The 20,857-nt window shown below is 43.7% G+C and overlaps 1 pseudogene; it reads left to right on the top strand.

The window, feature by feature from the left end:
• Positions 1-1,884: 1,884 nt before the first annotated feature.
• Positions 1,885-8,823, top strand: Ppid-ps5 (peptidylprolyl isomerase D, pseudogene 5; annotated as a pseudogene).
• The last annotated feature ends 12,034 nt before the right edge of the window (positions 8,824-20,857 follow it).

The following is a 20,857-nucleotide window of genomic DNA, read 5'->3' as shown; positions in this document are numbered from 1 at the left end:
GAGCCCTTATTTTACCAGGTAGCTGGAACCAGAGAGTTTGCAGCTAGCAAAGAGCTGCTGGGAGAGACACTAATCTGAGATAAATTATGGTGAGGTCCATATGGCTCACCAGTGCCAGAACTGACTCTAGGGACCAGCATGGCCCCTTGGACCACCTGGGTCAGAGAGAACTTGGGGGCAGCATGGAGATAAAGATACCCCACAGTGCCGTGTGGCCCTATGGGTGCCAGAGATAGTGCCAGATAGAAAAGTTCCGCTGTATTTTTTTAATATTTACCAAAACATAGGCATGCTGTTCATTTAAACATTATTGGGGCTGGTGAGGTGGGTCAGTAGGTCAAGGCCCTGTTACTAAGTCTAATGACCTGAGTTCAGTCCCCATGACCCACATTGTGTAATAAGAGAACTGACCCCAGAAGGTTGTCCTCTGACCTCTACTTGTACACACACACACACACACACACACACACACACACACACACACAATACATAAATCAAAGTAATATATATTATTGTAAGATATAGGTATAGTGATGTATACCTTCGATCTTAGCATGTGGGAAGCAGAGACAGGTAGGTAGTTATGAGTTTGAGGCCAGCATGGTCTACATAGCATGTTCCAGGCCAACAGGGACTATATGGTAAGAGTATGTGTGTTTGTGTTGAGTGTGTTTGTGTGTACATTGTGGGTGGATATGTTGTGTTGTGTTGTGTTGTGTATGGTGTGTGGGTGTTATGTGTGTGTTGTGTATATGTTTGTATGGTATGGTGTACGTACATTCATGTGTGTGTGTGCATGTGTGTGTGGGTGTGTGTGTGTGTGGTGTATAGATGTGTTGCTGAGTGGGGTGTGTGTGCATGTGTGTGTTGTATATAGATGTATTGTTGACTGTGTATGTGTGGTATGTGTGTATGTGTGTGTGTGTGCATGTGTGTCTGTGTGTGTGTGTGTGTGTGGTGTATAGATATGTTGCTGAGTGGGGTGTGTGTGCACGTGTATGTTATATATAGATGTATTGTTGAGTGTGTATGTGTGTGTGTGTGTATGTGTGTGCATGTGTGTCTGTGTATGTGCATGTGTATATGTTACTGGGGATACAGCTTAGTATAAGAGCATTTGCCTAATGTGTGATACCTTGAGTTCAACCTGTAGTACCAGAAGGGAAAAAAAAGCACAATGTAAGAGCCTTGCTTGGTGGTATGTGCCTTTAATCCAACACTTAGGAAGTAAAGGCAGAAAGCTCAGGGATTCAAGGTCATCCTCAGATACATAGTTGTTGGGGTACATTGTGTGAAGGTGTGTCTCAATTGTTAATTCTGTAACAACACGGAGCTAATGTGGGCAGGATCTTAGTACATTCATCCTTTCCCACTAGCCTAGAGGCAATCTAGAAGTATATGGTTGTCTGTAATAAATGAAGAGCTAATGGCCAATGGCTGGGCAGGAAGTGGAGGTCAGAACTTACCGGAGTGGGAGAAGGAGAGAGGGGCAGAGACAGAGAGACAGAGACAGAGACTGAGAGATGCTAAGAGAAGAAGTCAGACACGGGTGATTTTCCAGTGGGCAGGGACATGAACAGACAGACCAAAGCAGAGCAAAGAGGTTGAGCTAGTCACACTGTGGGTTGTAGGCTAGTTAGTCAGGTTAAGCTAGATAGCTTGCTGGGAGACTGCCCTAGCTAACAGGCCTAAGCTTTAAAATATTTAAAGGTCTCTGTGTCACTACTTATACCATTGGTGGGTCCGAGATAGCCCCTTTATATTTAGTATATCAGCGTTGGGCACACAAATTTCAAGCTTCCGTAGGAGAGATTCAGGTTTGGGGCCTGGAAAGAGTACCCAGGCATGGAAGCAGCAGGCAGGGGACAGTTTCCTAGCAACAGTATGCTGCTCTGTGGCTACTGCAGAGAATGCTCTGTGAGCCGCAGGGCTGAAGCTCTGCTGGCCCGAGAACTGGCAAGGAGTGGGCGGTGAGGCTGAGAGGCGGCTACAGCTGAGCCACTGGCACAGCTGGGCAGCGGCTGGCTGGTTCTCACGGGCAAATGGGGCTTTAGAGGCTCGGCACTCACAGGTTATGGAAGTACTGCCCTACAGCTGGCCACGTGGACTAGCAGACAGCAGCTTTGGCCCAGAGCTGGGCAGAAGGCAGAGCCAATGTGAGCATTCCCCCCGACCGTGAGCCAAGAGGGCAGAGCCCACCACCACCATCCCCTGTTAGCCTGAGGAACCCCTGCCACCATGCAGAAAGAGTATCTTTCCACAGCCACCGTGTGACTGAGAAGATATCATAACCAATGCTTGAAGATAGCAGTCCCTAAAATACAGAGTTAGAGAAACTTAGATACAGTGATAAATATATAAGCTGGGAAGTAGAAAAAGAGAGATAAATAAAAATGTTTTGACATGTGCTTAGGTGCTGAAGAAGGGAAAGAAATTGAGTGTATGAAAAAATATTAAGTTTAAAAATAATAAAGTGAGTCTCCAAACGAAGGAAAGAGAATGAAAAATAGGGTAAAATATGGTGTGTGCGTGCGTGTGCATGTGCGTGTGCGTGTGCGTGTGCGTGTGTGTGTGTAAGAAACTGAATGTAGACACTCATAGAAAGAAATATGAAAATAATAAATGGTCTCCCAAGGGTAGAGAAAGAAAAACAGGCAGAATTGTTTTATAAGTGTGCATAGACGCTGAAAAAGGAAACAAAGTATAAGCAGTCATAGAAAGAATATCATGTTTAAATAATAAAGTGAAGTCTCTAAAGGAAGGAGCGAGTCAGAGATGAAAAAACTATTATCTGTGTTAAAATATGGAAAACGCTAGGCAGAGGGCGCTTTGACTCCTATAGTTTATCAACCTTGAAATAATTATAATTTGTTTGGTAACAATTATACCTTTCTATGTCCTCTCTAAGATCAGAGTAAAGCACCCTTAGACAAGTAGAGAATGGATAGATGGAATGTTAATTTTAAGCAGTAGGAAGAGAGGAAGGAAAAGGGCTCTGCCTAATAGAAGGCAAAAGGAAAAAAAAAATTGATGGCAGCTGGCGCTCAGAGCTCTGGCTGCAAGATGCCTGTCAGCTCCTTCTGCTAAGGGCCCACCAGCACAGAGCAGCAACATCTGGATTCCAAGGATGAAGGTGGGCAGGGGTTTGCTGCTGCAGCATGAGAGAACACAACCAGCCCAGAACTTGAGATTTCCATGTTTCATTGTGTTGGGCCTTGCCTCCGAAGGTAGAAGTTTTCCATGTCTGGACAGCTCTCTTGACTTCAGTACAAGATGGAGGACTCCCTTTTCTTACCTGAGGCTTCCTCTTCTCTGCCCGATCTGGGGAGCCTGACCCAATGTCCTATAACCTTGGTGAGATTACAGATTTGACTTCCTCTCTCCCAATAAGAACCTATCCAGCAAGCATCTGGAATTCCTAGAATGCCTCTGCCTGCAAACTCCTCATACCCTAAACTCCAGACAGTGGTATACACCAATCCTGGAAACGTCTATCCCCTTCCCCAAAACTAGATAGCCCTTGATTGAGCTGCCCCTCTAAAGCTGATCCCTGATGTCTATTTCCCCCACACTCACAGGCTGTCCAAACATTGGTCTCTTCCTTTATCCTCACAGACCAACGGCCCCCAGGGAGAAGGGAGGTCTGTATCTTTGCTTGACTTTTGTTTGAATGGATTTTGTTTTTTCCTTTTTTTTTTTTTTTTTTTTTTTTAGGAGCTGGGGACCGAACCCAGGGCCTTGCGCTTGCTAGGCAAGCACTCTACCACTGAGCTAAATCCCCAGCCCCCTTGTTTTTTCCTAATAGTAGGAATAACTCAATATTAAAGGTCCCTTCATGGGGGAAAAATTTAGGGTGAGCCAACTTCTAGAACAAAACCAAACACAATCAAGGCATAAAGTACTTAGCCAATGTTGTTTAAATTTCCAGAAGTATTAGTCTGTCTTGGGGTTTCCATTGCTGTGAACAGACACCATGACCAACGCAACTCTTATAAGAACAACATTTTATTGGGGCTGGCTTACAGGTTCACAGGGTCAGTCCATTATCATCAAGGCAGAAACATGACAGCATCCAGGCAGACCATGGGGCTGGAGGAGCCAAAAGTTCTACATCTTGATCTAAAGGTAGACAGGAGAAGACTGGCTCCCACATAGCTGGGAGGAGGGTCTCAAAGCCAATCTCCACAGTGACACACTTCCTACAACAAAGCCACACCTACTCCAACAAGGCCACACCTCCTAATAGTACCACTCCCTGGGCCAAATATATACAAACCACAACATAAGAGTTGTTTTGGCTAGAGAAACTGCTAAATTATAGCAGCCTATATACTTTAAGGATTTATTGACCTCATAATGGAGGTCAGAAAATGTGCTGCATTGGAGAAGAGGATTTGCTCTTGTTTCAACATGAAGCAAAAAGCTGTGGATTCCTTCGAAGTTAATGAAGATTAAATTTCATCAGGGCAGACCTCCTGAAAATCTTGGCTGCTGATGTGGAAGAAGAGATCCAGAAAAGCAATGAACAGGTGGCATGAATACTGATCCCCTTATCTAAGCAGCAGCCAATGAATATTTTTTTGGCTACCTAATCCTCCTGACTTATCATTTTATGCCATCCTTTCATAATGTATGAGTGGAGATTTATATTTACAGGTTGGTTATGCAGTCCAAACAAACATTAAAAAAATTGACAAAGGGGTTGGGGATTTAGCTCAGCGGTAGACCGCTTGCCTAGCGAGCGCAAGGCCCTGGGCTCAGTCCCCAGCCCTGGAAAAAAAAAGAAAAAAAAATTGACAAATGCCTTTCACTTGCTCAAGCATAGAGCAAAGAATCATCATTAGCTGATTTGTGTGCACCCCACATTCCGCATATGTGCTAATGCTGCAATGTCCCTGTGCTATTACCTTTAAAGGTTTGTGCTATTTCAGAGCAAAAGGACCAGATGCTAATGAAGACTAAACAAGTAGCCCATGTGATCCAACATCACAAACTGCCTCAATTTCTGTTTTTGAAGTGAAAGTTTCTGGGAAGGGGAATAACAATTGAAATGTAAATAAGAAATACTCAAGTTAATAAAGATGGGGGAAAAAAAGAAAGTTTCTGGTTGTGTCATGTGAGGCAGACTTACATGGTGCTTTGCTCAGGCAAGACCTGTGGGAGGACTCATGATGTTTGAAGAGATTATAAGTAGGTCTCAATGGAGTATAATGGGGCGCTTGCATAGCTAGCCTTGCAATGCTTCCTTGGTCTTGAGTCTTTGCTGATCTTCACTTCATTGAGAGAGGCATGGCAGAGAACTTCTCCTGGCATCCTGACTGGTTCTGGTCCCTCCCATTGACTTGTGCTAATTTGGTGGAGGCCTGGTGGTTTCTGCTGGATCATGCTGCTGCTGCTTGGTGTCTGGTGACACTTTGGAACTGGACTGCTGGTATCCTGACAAACAGAAACTGGATTTTCCCCCAAATAAATACTTCTAAACAGGTCCACATCCCCTTGCCCTATTTGCCATCTTTTCTCTCCTACTTATGGATGGTGGGCTATAAGGGGGTGGGGGTGGGGCAAAGCATTTGATAAAACTTACTAAAGTAGGTTTTAAAAAAATCTAAGCCTGTATGTTTCCTCAAAATTCATACAGGACAACTTCAAAGCAGTTAGCTCAGATGATCCAGCCTCACAGACTGCTTCAGTCAGCTCTGCACTTTACTATTCCATGGAGCTTGGATAGTGGAAACAGCTAGTTCTCCCAGGACATGACCATTATCCCTATATGTCTCCAAAAGGTGCCTTCAGCTCCAGACAGCAGAAAAGAGTCTGAAGAACACAACACACTCATTCCTGAGAGGTGGGGTAGGTGGGTTTTGGTCATTTGGTGGGTTATGGGTGTTTGACATTGTGTAGGGAGATCGTTACAAGTTGTTGTTGGTCATGGTGTTGTGGGGAGGGATGACAAACTAAAGAAGGTTAGATTCAGGGTTTTCTCTTCCTCTTTCTCCTCTCTATCCTTCTTTCCTATTTAGTGTTAGGAGGAAAGGGGAATGAAGGGGCAAAAGAGGGGATGAAGGGATGATAGCAAAAAGAAATGTGGAGTCTCTTCCTCCTTCCTCTCTCTCTCTGACCCTCTTCTGTTCTTCCTCTTCCTCTCTCTCTCTCTCTCTCTCTCTCTCTCTCTCTCTCTCTCTCTCTTCCTCTCCTGGCTTGACACAATAAAAAAAGAAAGAAAGAAATGTGGATAGTTGTGTATCTTCTTTTTTTTTTTCCATATTTTATTTATTTATTATATATGAGTACACTGTAGCTGTCTTCAGATACACCAGAAGAGGGCATCAGATCTCATTACAGATGGTTGTGAGCCACCATGTGGTTGCTGGGATTTGAACTCAGGACCTTGGGAAGAGCAGTCGGTGCTCTTAACCACTGAGCCATCTCTCCAGCCCCCAGTTGTGTATCTTCTTAGACTAAAAAAACACCTAGTTTCAAATATTTTATGTGGTTAAGGATTTTTTAAATATTGTTAGGAATTTTGCCAAGAGCCAGCCTCAGTTTGGAAAGGAGCTCTAAGGGAAGGGGTTTCTGGGACTAGTGAAAACAAATGACTCCAAGCCAAATTATGGGTCCAATTTGGTGGTGACCCATGCTCTGCTCAAGACTGCTTTCCAGGCTGGTTTCTCCCTGATCTGCTTTCTTCTGAGATCTCCAAACAGCTTTCTCTCTATGTTCTGCTCAAGGCAGTTCTCCAAACAGTTCTCTCTTGCTATTCTAAAAAACTCTCTGGATAGCTCATTGCAGATCATAAGCCCAGTCTTTAATTTTACATATCAATCCAGTCATTTACTCCTTGTTCCCTTTTGATCATGCTATGAATCAGCATTCCATGACCCAGCCCTTTTATTCTTAGGAGACAGCAAGCACATTTTTGTTTTTGTTTTTGTTTGTTTTGTTTTGTTTTTAACATTGCAAAAGAAGATTCGGAGATCTGCCTGCCTCTGCTAGGCAAGGTAGCAGCTAGTGTTCTCATGCTAACTGTGTTACCCAAAAAATCCTGTTTATAATGTCCAGCATGTAGGCTAGGGAAGCCTGCCCCGAGTTGCCTCTGATTGGGAAATAAAGTTGCCAATGGCCAATGGCTGGGCAGTGTGAAAGAGACAGGGCTTTTAGGATGCCCCGGTGGGCAAGGAACATGGGGAGAGGAAGAAGAGGAAGAAGGGATTCCACCATGATGGGGGTTAGGATGGATTGCTCCACGACCGGGAAGCAGAGAGATCAGAATTAAAGGCTGACATACTGACATGTATGGATCTAGGGAAGCAGCCCCAGTGGCCAGTCAGTCCTCGCTTGGGTCTGGAGAACCAAAACTCCATATCACTTTCCAATGCCTACAGTGAAGATGCCCACCCATCCCCAGCAGCCAAGCCCTCCAATTCCAAGAACCCACGAGTCTTCTTTGACATGGACATCGGTGGGGAGTGAGTTAGAAGAACTGATTTAGAATTGTTTGCAGACATTGTTCCCAAAACTGCAGAAAAATTTCATGCATTGTGAAAATTTTGAGAAAAGGCACTGGATCCACAACTGGGAAACCTCTCCATTTTAAAGGATGTCCTTTCTACCAAATTATTAAGAAGTTTATGATTCAGGGTGGAGTGGAGACTTCTCAAATCAGAATGAGACAGGTGGAGAAAATATTTATGGAGAACAATTTGAAGATGAGAACTTTCATCATAAGCATGACCGGGAGGGTTTGCTGAGCATGGCAAATGCAGGCCCCAATTCAAATGGTTCTCAGTTCTTCATCACCACAGTGACAACTCCTCATGTGGATGGGAAACGTGTGGTATTTGGTCAAGTAATAAAAGGACGAGGTGTGCAAGGATGCTTGAAAATGTAGAAGTGAATAGTGAGAAACCTGTCAAACTCTGTTATTGCAGAATGTGGAGATCAAAGAAGGGGATGACTGGGGAAGATTCCCCAAAGATGGCTCTGGGGACAGTCATCCAGATTTCCCCAAGGATGCAGACACAGATTTAGAAGATATAGATAAAATTTTATTAATATCCTAAGACTTCAAAATCCATTGGAAATACTTTTTTCAAGTCTTAGAACTAGGAGATGGCTATTAAAAAATATGAGAAGGTTTTGGGGTTGGGAATTTAGCTCAGTGGTAGAGCGCTTGCCTAGGAAGCGCAAGGCCCTGGGTTTGGTCCCCAGCTCCGAAAAAAAGAACCAAAAAAAAAAAAATATATATATATGAGAAGGTTTTAAGGTTTTAAGGATAGTTCAAAGGCTGTTATTGAGAAAGCAGATCTATCCAGACTGCAACCTATAGACTTAAGTCGCGTGCTGAATATTGGTGCTTGTAAATTGAAGATGTCAAGTTGTCAGGGGGCAATTGACAGCTTGGAGGCCCTTGAAATGGACGCTTCAAATACTAAAGCACTACAGGGAAAAGCACAAGGATGCAAGGATTAAAAGAATATGAACAAGCAGTGGGTAATCTTAAGAAGGTGCAGGAGAGGGGGCTGGAAAGATGGTTCAGTGGTTAAGAGCATGGACTGCTCTTCCAGAGGTCATGAGTTCAAATCCCAGCAACCACATGGTGGCTCACAACCATCTGTAACGAGATCCGATGCCCTCTTTTGGTGTATGTGAAGACAGTGACAGTGTACTCATCATATATAAAATGAATAAATAAAATCTTTAAAAAAACAAAAAGAAAGTGCAGGAGATAACCCAGGAGATAAAGCTATCCAGGCAGAATTGCTTAAAGCTAAACAAATGATAAAGGTACAGAAAGATAAAGAGAAGGCAGGGTATGCAAATTAATAAGGATTAAAGTTTCCTTATCTATTATACATTGATTATATAAAGGACAATGTATATTACGGTCTACATGATCCCTGATGTGTTTCCCTTGATCTTTGTCATTGTTTACATAGTAGTGATGACATAGGTTCCTTCTTAATAAAGTGTTATGAAATACAGCGAATCTCGTTTGAAAATGTTTCTGTCTGCATTTTTACCAAGAGTGGTATCTGGTCAATGTTTGAACTCTAAGTCTCACTAAGTTTTAGGTTTTGTGGACCATTTAGACCAGTAGTTCTCAACCTGTGGGTCCACTGGTAAATATAACTTTTTTTAAAAATTATTTATTTATCATATATAAGTACACTGTAACTGTCTTCAGACATACCAGAAGAGGGCATCAGATCCCATTACAGATGGTTGTGAGCCACATGTGGCTGCTGGGATCTGAACTCAGGACCTTTGGAAAAGCAGTCAGTGCTCTTAACCACTGAGCCATCTCTCCAGCCCCAGATATTTTTACATTACGTTCGGAAAACTAACAAAAAATTACAGTTACAAAGTAGCAACAAAAATAAATTAATGTTTGGGGTCACCACATGAAGAACTATACTAAAAGGTTGTAGCCCTAGGAAGGTTGAGAACCACTGATGTAACATGTCACAAGTATATGTATAAACCAGGGGGCCTGGCTATGTCTCAATAAAACTGTAAGCATTGAAAACAAATATAGATTTAGAAGATGTTAACTCAGGAGTACTGGAGAGGAGTGTATGTTGCCTGTGGGGAGGTTTAGAAGTGCCTAGCCATTGAGCTGGTTAGGCATGTTAAAAATTAAGCTGACGTATGTGTGTGTGTTTCATTAGTGAATCTAGAGAGCTCTAGCAGGTAGCTAGAAGCTTGATCAGCCAACAGGAGCTCTAAGTAAATTAACCATTCACTGCTACAAAGCACAGAGGATAAACTACCTGGTAGGACCTTGCCCTGAAATTACCATTTCAACCATACCTAAGCCTAGCCTTGCTCTGTCCCAGGCTGACCCTGAACTCAGGAACCTGCCTGCCCTTCGAGGCATAAACAAAAAATTTAGCTGGGTGGGATCTCCCTCAATCCCCACTCCTTAAATCTCTTTAATCTCCTTCCTTAGTATCTTTCTGACAAACTTGCTCCTAGTGCACCTACCTATGTTTCTTTAGATCTGTGAAGTTCCTTACACAATTCATATTGCATCTTTATCATTTGAATAGTTGAGAAATTATATTTTTTAACTCAGGTTTTCAGAGTTCTTTTCAACAGCCTTAAGGGTTGTCCTCAAGGTCCCAGCATTTACCATTTTGCTGAGACATCAGCCATAGCTATACCTCCCCAACTCTTGCCATCTCTGATTATCATGAAGTCATTAACATTAACAGGGAGGACATTCCTTGGAGGAAGACTGTGGAAATATCTACACTACCATACAAACAAGCCTTATGCCCACAGCAACCATTGTGGAGGCCCATGCTCTATTTGCCTTATCCCAGGGGTGGGAGTCATGCCATTCCACCACTACGAAGGCCATGCTGGACTCCGCAAAATTTAAGGTCATATGTATGTCTATACATATATATGTTTCAACTCTTTTTTAAGGTATTGTACATATGCAACTCATTTAAAATTTTAATGCAAAGTTCCAGTCCTATGAGAGTTACTTCTGTAAACTGTTTAGATTAATTTAAAAAATGCAATTAGTAGTCAGTCACCTATAAATAATTAAACTTGTAGTACTGTGAGGTACTATTTTAGTTAATTACAGAAATAAGCTTTATTTAGCTTCTTGTATATGTTTTCAAAACAGGAAATAAACAGTTACAAACAAGCAACATTTGTCTATTTAAATATACTTTAGACAGACAGATGGTCCTCAAACACTTCAGAGATCTGAAGAATATGGTATTTAATAATAAACGCCTTTTCTGACAGAGAGACATATCAGCTCCTGGTAGCACCCCTAATCTACTCTGAAGAAGATTATGGGCACTGAAGAACCTCCACCTGGAGTTTGCTTCAATTGTGGCAAGGCAGGACACTGAGCAAAAAAAAACATTAGCCTCACCTTGATTGCTGACAGCAGGCTGTCCAAGTTGTGGACTAGCAGGACACTGGGAAGTTGATTGAACCACTTTGCAGAGACAAGGTAAAGCAGTCCCCTAAAATTACTGCTTTGCAGATAAGTCTATCAAATCTTCTGGGCCTGATGGCCAAAGATGGATGCCCCACAAATCCAGAGGAATCTTGAGTGATTGTCCAGGCAGCCAGTAGTCTGTCATTCCTTAGTTTTGGAAGCTGTTTGCTCTGCTCTTCCTATTTACTCAGGTAATTTTTATCCTTCTCAGGTCTCTGACGGGGTTGAGGAATAGGTAGTTAAAGTCTTACAGTTTTCCTTGTTATCAGATGCAAGACAGAAAACTCACAAAAGTGTAGGTTTGTAAAGACATAAAAGCTTAAGTTGTGAAGGATCTATGAAAGTGTTTTAGGGGTAAGAAGATAGTTTAAAGGTGGTAAATGCAAGATACAAAGGTGGAAGAAAATGGAAGTTTACGTTATAAGAAGATGCTTCAAGACTAATGAAGGTCGGAAGTCTAAAAAGGTGTTTTTAAGGATGGCAAATGCAAGTTGTGAAAGTTAGAGGATGTGGAAGCTTGAATGATGACAGATAGTGATTTAAACTTTGTTCTCACCAAGATAGGGTAGATAGTAGATACTTTCTCCAAGGTTGCCAGATACAAATGGACTGGACTCTGTGAATGTAACTCTTACCTGATAGTACTCATACCTGTTCTCATTGTGTATAGCTTGTTGGTGTCAGAGATAAAGCCATTGCTTGGATTAAAAGGGGGAGATGTTGGGGTACAGTGTGCGAAGGTGTGTCTCTACGCAGTCAATTATTAATTCTGTAACAACAGAGAGCTAAATGTCGGCAGAATCTTGGTGTAGCCTAGGGGTGATCTGGAATTGTATCTGATTGTCTGTGATAAAGATCTGACAGGCAATAGCTGAGCAGGAAGTGGAGGGTGGAATGACAGAGAGAGAGAGAGAGAGAGAGAGAGAGAGAGAGAGAGAGAGAGACTGAGTTTCACATCAGCAGACACAGAGATGAACAAATGGATCAGAGCAGAGAAAGAGCAGAGAAGAGGGTAGAGCTAGCCAGGTGGTGGGTTGTGGCCTAGTCAGGAAGGTATAAGCTAGAAAATATTAAAAGTCAAGCCCCTGTGTCATTATTTAGACTGACCGCGGGTCTGAGATTAGTCCCACTATCCCCAGCAAGTTCAAGACCTTCTTAGGTTGTAGGACCCCTGTTCCAAGCAAACCCAACAGAGTCAGGAATGGTGGCATGTGTCTGGAATCCTGATACACAGGAGGCTAAGGCAGGAGGCACTTGATCATGAGGCCGGAGCTGCGGGCAGTGATATCATAGTGGATACCTTTTTCTAATTTCCTTACTTTTCTTTCCCTATATTTCCTAAGAACCTGTTTTTAAGTACATCTAAGTTTGCAAGCCTGTAAGTATACAAACAATAAATGCATATGTTTGTGTTGTGTAACTAATAAGTGTGTGTTTAAAAATTAAAGAGACTGGAAGTGAGAGACCAGAGTCAATGTTACAGCACTTAACATTTCTGTTGAATATAGTTCTGACCCATTACTCAGACTCCCAGACTCCACCCACCTGCGCCTCCCAAGTACTGTGATGAAAGGCTTGTGCCACTGTGCTCAGCTGTTGTATTTACCTCAGTATGAGTGTGTGGGAGGCTCCTGGAATCCTCACAAGACCTCTCTCCACAGCAAATACACCTAATAGTTCTTACCTGATTCTCACTCGGAGCTCTAGGCCTTCCTTCCTCTTCACTCTCAGCTGTGGCTCCGAAGAGACAGCTTCAGTCAGGCTTTTCAACCTCTTTTCTCCTGCTTTCAGGACCGCGCTGAGGCTTCTGCCCTGTGCTCTGCTGCCCCCAAGCGGTTGCTCTTCCATCAACCCTCCAATGACAGCTATCCTCGTTACTGGGGTTGTACCCAATTCTTGAAACACTTTGAGGTCCCAAACCAACGATCCTAGCTCTTTCCAATCCTTTGATTTTGCTTGATTCGGAGTGTAGAGACTGTGGTACCCTCCTGCCATCGCAGCACGTCCGAGGTGGAAGTAGATGAGGAGTTCAAGGTCATCCTCGGTTACACCGAGAGTTTGAGGCCAAAACCAGACAAAAATTTAGTCTACAGAAGGAACCTAGGTCATTTCTTGGTCCCTGCTTACTGTCCTTTTGCTTATTGCTGGCATGATTAGGATGCATGCATCTTTTAAACTTCTCTATCATGGCTTCTGGTTGATGGAAAGTTATTATTTACATCTGAGAAAGATTCTACTCACCCCTGTAAATCCCTGGATGTTACGGAGTTAGAACTTGGGTTCTGGAAGGTAATTTCCTGTTTTTGGCAATGTTATACTATTACCATGTTCTGTTCATAGCATGGTAACAGGTTTGATCTCACCACGAAGACATAATGGAGGTTGTATATGAGAATTACATAGTATGCCTCCTTCTTTGTGCCAGCACTGAGAATCAAACCTCCATCCTCACAGATTAGTGCTCTATCACTGAGTTACATCCACAATTCTTAGGATTATAGAATGTCTGCCACATATTTAGCACAGGGCCCAGTACATTGCAAACTCCCAATAAACTGTAGCCATTACTGTGTGAAACTGTTACTTGCCTAGGCATCATTTGAGGGTGCTCTTCATCGCGTGCTAGGACTCTGTGTCAGAAGCTTCATGTTAGTCAACAAAGGGAGTAGAAAGGAATTACACTTCAATCTGTCTGTGGCTGGGAATATGCCCAGCTGGTTTGGAATCTTCCTAGAAATTTGCCAAACCTGGGTGAACTCAGTCAACCAGGGCAATGGGAGCAGATGGGAGAGGTCATGGATCAACTCTACAGGGACCCCCAAGTTTCCAAGAATACATGAAGATATCCCCAGGGCTGTGTGGAAATATAGATGAGGTGACATAAAACGGCCAGCTCTTTAAGGAAAATGGATCTGTATATTTTAAGTACATTACGGTCAGTATCAAATTCCAACAGCATTACTATTCGTGTGGGTACGGGGTATTTAAAAAGGGTGTCCGATGGCTCTATTTTATGCTGAGAAGTATAGCCTTTGTAGATTTATTTAAACCTATGGTGAAAAGCTATATGTAGCTTGGGCACAAGAGTCGAAAGTCCTCTCGGGGTATGGTGGCACACATCTTCAGTCCCAGCACTCATGAGACACAGGCAAGTGGATCTCTGAGAGTTTGAGGCCAACCTGGTCTACATAGTGAGTTCTAGGCCAGTGAGGGCTACCTAGTGAGACCTTGTCTTCAAAGGAGGAAATAGCAGCAGCAGCAGCAGCAGCAGCAGCAGCAGCAGCAGCAGCAGCAGCAGCAGCAGTAGTAGTAGTAAATTTTTCTAGCCCTCAGCTTTTTGCAAAGAGAATGTGAACAGAACTTTTTGAGGGTAGAACTACATGCTGTCCCCCGAAGAGGGGAATTGGCAGGTTGCAGGTACAACCACTGTTCCTCCCAAATATCAAGCTTTCTGTGGCATGAAACTGCTCAGTGAGTAGAGGTGCCTCCCACTATAGTTCCAAAAGTGTATGTGAACCCCGAAAGACCACCCCAGGGTCTTTATTCCAGCTAGCTTGGGCTTAACTCACCACTGACATGCAAGACAGTTCCAGTGGAGAAAGCCCTGAACATTCATCGAGACGAGGTTTTATAGAAAGCAGCAAGTGAGGAGTGAGTGTTTCTAGCCTGGCAAACATCTAATTGCAGTGCTATTGTGGCCTTTAGCATAATTGGCTGGTGCTGGGAGCCAAGCCATAACCTTAACTTCTGATTTCTTCCTAATGGGTGACTGTAGGGCAGGGGTAGGCTTGTAACCTAGAGGTACAGATTTGTTGAGGGGAATAACCTGGAGACTGGAGCTAGATGAAAGTTTGTTGAGGGAAATTAACCTGGAAACACAGGTCTTGTTGGGGCTAGCCTAGGAACAGGAGCTATGCTTGGGTTTTGTTGGAAACTAATGCTAGGTACTGGCCTTGAGTTCAAACTTAGGTCAAGTTCTCCAAGATAGAGTCTGAACCCACCATTTGGTCTCTCACCACCAACCCTCACGACCTGAGTTCAATCATGAACCCAACATGGTAGAGATGAAGACGGATTCTTGAAGGTTGGCCTGAGCATAAAGCTGGCATGCACATGCACGTGTGCACACACAATAATAACAGATACGCAAGTAGTATTTTAAAAAGCTTTCCAAGGCCCGTGTGTCACCTTACAATCCCTCCAGAATGAGTGAGGATTGTTGCAATACATTTGCAAAAGTAGTGATGGAACTTCATTCAAAGCAAAGCAACAGAACATGTCAGGTACAGGGTCAAGAGTGACAGTTGACCCATGAGTGAGAACACCCATTCTTCTTTTTTTTTTTTTGGAGCTGGGACCGAACCCAGGGCCTTGTGCTTTCTAGGCAAGCGCTCTACCACTGAGCTAAATCCCCAACCCCCTGAGGCTTCTTGAGTGCTGGAATTAAAGATATGTGCTACCATGCTTGGCTCTAAAGGTTTGTGTGCGTGTGCTGTGCGTGTGCATGCGTGCACACATGTGTGTGCATGTGTGCATGTGCACGCTCATACACAAGGACCAGCCTTGGCTTGGAGAAGAGTTCCTGAGAGGAGTGTTTGAGAACTTCAGAAAATGACTGGAAGTCAATGAGGGGTACAAGCTGTGTTCTGCTTGAGACAGCTTTCTCTGGAGATCTTCAGACAGCTCATTCAGATAGCTCAGTTCTGGCAGACTAAAGTCCAGTCTTATTTACACATCAATTCAGTCTTTACTCCAGGTTCCCTTTTGATTCTCCCATGAATCAGCATTCCATGACCATAGCCCTTTGATTCTTAGAAAGAGACAGCAACCACTTTTTTTGCATTGCAAATGAATTCAGAGATCTGCTTGCCTGGGTAAGCACAAACAATAAGCTAACTGAATAGGATCCTGTCCTGAGATCACCATTCTTACCACACCTGGGCCCAAAGTAGCTCTGCCCCAGGCTGACCTTGAACTCAGGAATCTGTCTGCCTTTGTATCTTTTTGACAAGCTGGCTTATTAGAAGCCCCTCATATTGGGCTGGAGAGATGGCTCAGAGGTTAAGAGCACTATCTGCTCTTCCAGAGGTCCTGAGTTCAAATCCCAGCAACCACATGGTGGCTCACAACCATCTATAATCAGACCTGGTGCCCTCTTCTGGCCTTCAGGCGTACATGCAGGCAGAAAGCTGTATGATGTATACTAAATAAATAAATAAATAAATAAATGTTTAAAAAAAAAGAAGCCCCTCATACAATTCATATTGCATCCTTATATTTTACATAGTTGAGAAATTATATATTTTTCATGAACTCATGTTTTCAGAGTTCTTTCCACAGCTTTAAAGGTTGTCCTGAAGGTCACAGCATTTACCATTTTCTGTTCCCTAAGGAGGAACAGAAGTTTACATATACATATACATGTACATACACGTGTGTGTGTGTGTGTGTGTGTGTGCCTGTATGTGTATTATACAAACAAGCCTTATACCCAGCAACCATCAATGCTTGTGAAGACCCATGCCCTGCTGGCTCTGCTGCAGGGGCAGGAAACTGTATCATGCCATCCCTTCCAGCCAATGCAGGACTTACATTATGTAGGTATGTGTACCTCTGAGGCCAGAAGAGGGTGGATGTTGGGTCGGCTCAAGTTGGAATTACATGAAGTTGTGGGCTACCTGATATAAGCATATCATGGGGATGAATTCAGGTCCTCTAGAAGAGCAGTAGGAGTCCTTAACTGCTGAGGCTGGGCTGTTGTTCCAGCCCCTGTAACAACTTTTTAGATGTACCCTTAGAGTCATATTGTCTTTATGGTGTCACTTGGGATGCTTACCACACTTATTTACATATCTCTCAGCAACAGATCCTGGAAGGCAGAGGCTGTATGCAGTTAACCACTGATCCCAGTACCTACCTCAAATAGAAATAATAATTCTAACTAATGTCCTAAACTATTACTACATTCCATATGCTAAGCATCTAGCTTGTATTAATTCATGCAATCTCACAATGATGTGTGATATCACATCAACACTGTCATCTGATTTTCTGGTTGAGGAGACTGAGGCAGAGGTAACTCATGTCACAGAATTGGAGCCAGAAGTACATGTAAATGTGTCTGTTAGGATTTGGGTAAGCAAAAGAAGCTAGAGTTTCTCAAAAGTCCTTCTCAAAATAAATATTATTATTAACATTTTAAGAATGTCATCAAATTTGGATATTATCATCCCATTCCCAATGCCCAACTCTCTCTCTCTCTCTCTCTCTCTCTCTCTCTCTCTCTCTCTCTCTCTTCCTCCTTCCCTCCCTCCTCCCTCCCTGTCGCGAGTCCAATGTCCCGCCAGCAAGACCGACGCGCAGCAACAGGATTCTTCTGCGAACAAGCCTTTACTGTGTTACAGCTCTCTTGAACAGGGACCCCGAGTGGCAAAGTCACTCGCCTTATATACACAACAGTATGCTAATTATCTCTCAGGGATTGGTGGGGCATGGATCACCCCACTATCACCCCACTACTTGTCCTCCAGGGATTGGCGGAGAATGAATCACCCCATTAGCATGGTACCGCCCCTCATTAGCATATTAACGGTCAACTGACACCTGGTGCAAAAACCGCACATGTGCAGTACCGTTGTTCACAACTGGAGGGCGCCCTACATCTCATTATCGTATGGCCGCCCTAGCAAGGGGACAAGCCTGCACATGCGCAGTAAGTTGTCGACATCCAGACAAGGCTGGATGTCGGCGCCATCTTTGTTCCGCCGCGCCGCTCTCTACATCTCCCCCTTTTTTGTTTAATAAAATGACTGGTCTAGATCTGGGTGTCATGTCAATTTTGTCATTGCTCCTGTCTTAGGTCATTCTCATCCAAACTCGGCCTTACCCGTCATAGAGTTACCCTATCGCCACCGGGCCCCGTGTCTTGGGTTGGTCCGAGCTTGAGGAAAGTTGCCCGTCCCTGGATACAATGACTCCACATGACTGTGACAAAAATGATCTAGGGCGAACTCTTGATCTTTCAAAGAGGCCAGCCATATGTTGGGAGAAGCACCCTTTTTAATGGTGGTCATAGCCTGGTAAACAACCACTTTGTGTCTGGCATGTTCTCTTTTTAAATGGCCAATAAGCCAGAGACCTACTCCGCATCCCAGGAGGACAATAGCTCCCCGGGACAAACATGCCCGCCCACTCCTTGAAAAGGGAGAAAGCATTGGTAATCCATGAGGTCAATTCTTCAACTGTGATGGGGTCCAACCTAGTGCTGTTGAGGACAGCAATCTGCATCAGCAATTGTCTTGATAGTTGCTCTGCTTTCATGGACCAGTTTCCTTTCAGGTAATTCGAGATTTCTTTGCTCTGTTGAAAATGCTGAGAAAAGTTAGCTCACAAAGGAATAATGCATAAACTCTAAAGGAGGAATCGCAGGACAACTGCGTTATATGACACAGTGCTTCAATTTGTTTTTGAACTAAATCTATCCTTTGATTAGCTAATAGAAAGTCAGATGCCAAATGGGTACATTGCTCACATTAGAGCTTATATTATAAAACATAAGGTATGCGACAGAGAAAAGTTAATGGCGGCATACCGTTGGGGCATTTCTCCATCTGGCACTATACAGGGAACATCACACAAACAGGAGGTAGAGAAAAGTTGGCAAAACAGTAGAGTTGCTATGAACTGGCATGGGTACTGGCCAGGATCTTGCAATAGCCCACAAGATGAGTGAATTAACCTGGATTACCATTCCCAGTAATAGTAGGGTTTGTAGTCTCATCTTCAGGAAGAACAGAAGACAATCTTCGAGTCAAACGCTCAGGTACCCCAATTGGATTTTCTTGATTCTGCGGAAAAACACAAATCGCTCCCCTGGATCGTATTAGAATAGGATCCGGGCCTTTCCATTCTCCAGTGAGTACATCCTTCCACTTCACCTGATCCTTGGGTGGGATAGGCCACTGCCCATGGCATTCTGCCGCCGAATAGTCATGGGCGTCTAAATTTAAGAAATTTAAAGTAAGAAGTGCAGTGGAGATGGCAACCTTGGGGGTTGGCGGCACCTCACCAATTCCCCCTTTTTGTTTATTTAAATAAGCCTTTAATGTGCGATGGGCACGTTCAATGATTCCTTGGCCTTGAGGATTATAAGGAAGTCCTGTCAGGTGTGCAACACCCATCTGATTGCAGAAATGTTTAAACTTATCTGAAGTATGAGCAGGGCCATTGTCAGTCTTGAGCAGCCTAGGAAGACCCCAAGCACTCCAAGTCTCAAGACAGTGGGCAATGACATGAGAGGCCTTTTCCCCAGACAAGGGAGAAGCAACTATGACCCCGGAGCATGTATCGATGGAAACGTGCACATACTTTAATTTTCCAAAGGCGGGGACATGGGTAACATCCATCTGCCAAACCTGCAGGGGTCGAAGGCCACGGGGATTAATGCCCACATGTGGGGTGGTAATAAACGCACTGCAATTACCGCAGCGAAACACTATTTTTCTGGCCTCTGTTCTAGAAATAGGAAAACGCCTGCGTAAGGTCTCAGCAGTAACATGAAACAAGGAATGGAACTGGGTGGCAGCTTCCACAGGAGTCAGCACAGCAAACGTAGTGGCTCTAGTAGCCAAATCGGCCAGGTTATTCCCATGAGACATTGGGCCAGGCAACCCTGAATGAGCCCTTATATGGGTGATGAAAAAAGGGGAATGCTGAGATAGTAACTCCTGCTGGATCTCCAGAAACATAGAAGCCACTGTACTAGTGGTTCTAATCATTCCCGAAACTTCTAAAGATTTAACTGAATTAACCACATAGGAGGAATCTGAAACAATATTTAATGGACTAGGGAACACTCGGAGCACTTCCAATACAATCTGACACTCAACTAATTGAGGGGAATTAGGGGTAAATTGCTTAGTTACCACTTTACTGTCATGCACATAAGTACCCAAACCAGTTTTCGAACCATCCGTATAAACAATATCCCCTGCCTGAAGGGGTTCCATGCTGGTAACCCGGGGAAACACAAGGGGATGACATTTTGCAAAGGTCAAAATGGGGTGCCTGGGGTAGTGATTATCAAACACCCCTGAAAAGATGCACACAAGTATTGCCCAGTCATCATTTGTAGTGGCCAGCACTTGGAGCTGTTCTGCAGTATAGGGTATAACAATTTTTATTGGATGTTTACCAAAATGAATTACAGCTACTTTTAGTCCTCTCATAGCCAATCTTGCCACCGCTGAGGGGTACCACTCTATGGTTTTAGCCGGAGAGGCTTGTGGGTGAATCCAAAGTAAGGGGCCATTCTGCCATAACACCGCAGTGGGTAATTTAGCAGTTTGCAAAACACATAGCTCAAAAGGTTCATCAGGTTGTATCCTTACTAATTGAGCCTCAGAAAGAGTCTTCTCCACCTTTCGGAGGGCCTCTACAGCCTCCATAGACAGGGATCTCGGGGATGTTAATTGCGGATCCCCTTCCAATATATCAAACAAAGGTTTTAACTCAGCAGTAGATATTTTCAGGAATGGCCGTAGCCAATTAATATCTCCCAAAAGTTTTTGAAAATCATTTAAGGTTTGTAGGTGATCTCGCCTGATTTCAATTTTTTGTGGAGTAATAACTTCTGGATGTACAACGGCTCCTAAAAACTTGCCCATCAGCGATCTCTGAACCTTTTCAGTAGCTATAGTTAGCCCAAACTGTTGCAAATGCTTAATTAAGTCAGCATATGCTATCTCAAGCTCTTGAGGTTTGGATCCACAGAGGAGTATATCATCCATGTAATGAAGAATCGTTAGTGATGGATATTGCCCTCTGACAGGAGTCAGGGCCTGTTGTACATATAACTGACACATAGTGGGGCTGTTTGCCATCCCCTGGGGC

The sequence above is a fragment of the Rattus norvegicus genome, chromosome 1 (genome assembly GCF_021556685.1).
Source record: "Rattus norvegicus strain SHRSP/BbbUtx chromosome 1, alternate assembly SHRSP_T2T, whole genome shotgun sequence".
NCBI lineage: Eukaryota > Metazoa > Chordata > Mammalia > Rodentia > Muridae > Rattus > Rattus norvegicus.
Note: the sequence above shows the minus strand (reverse complement) of the source record. Positions and strands in the feature narration are given on the sequence as shown.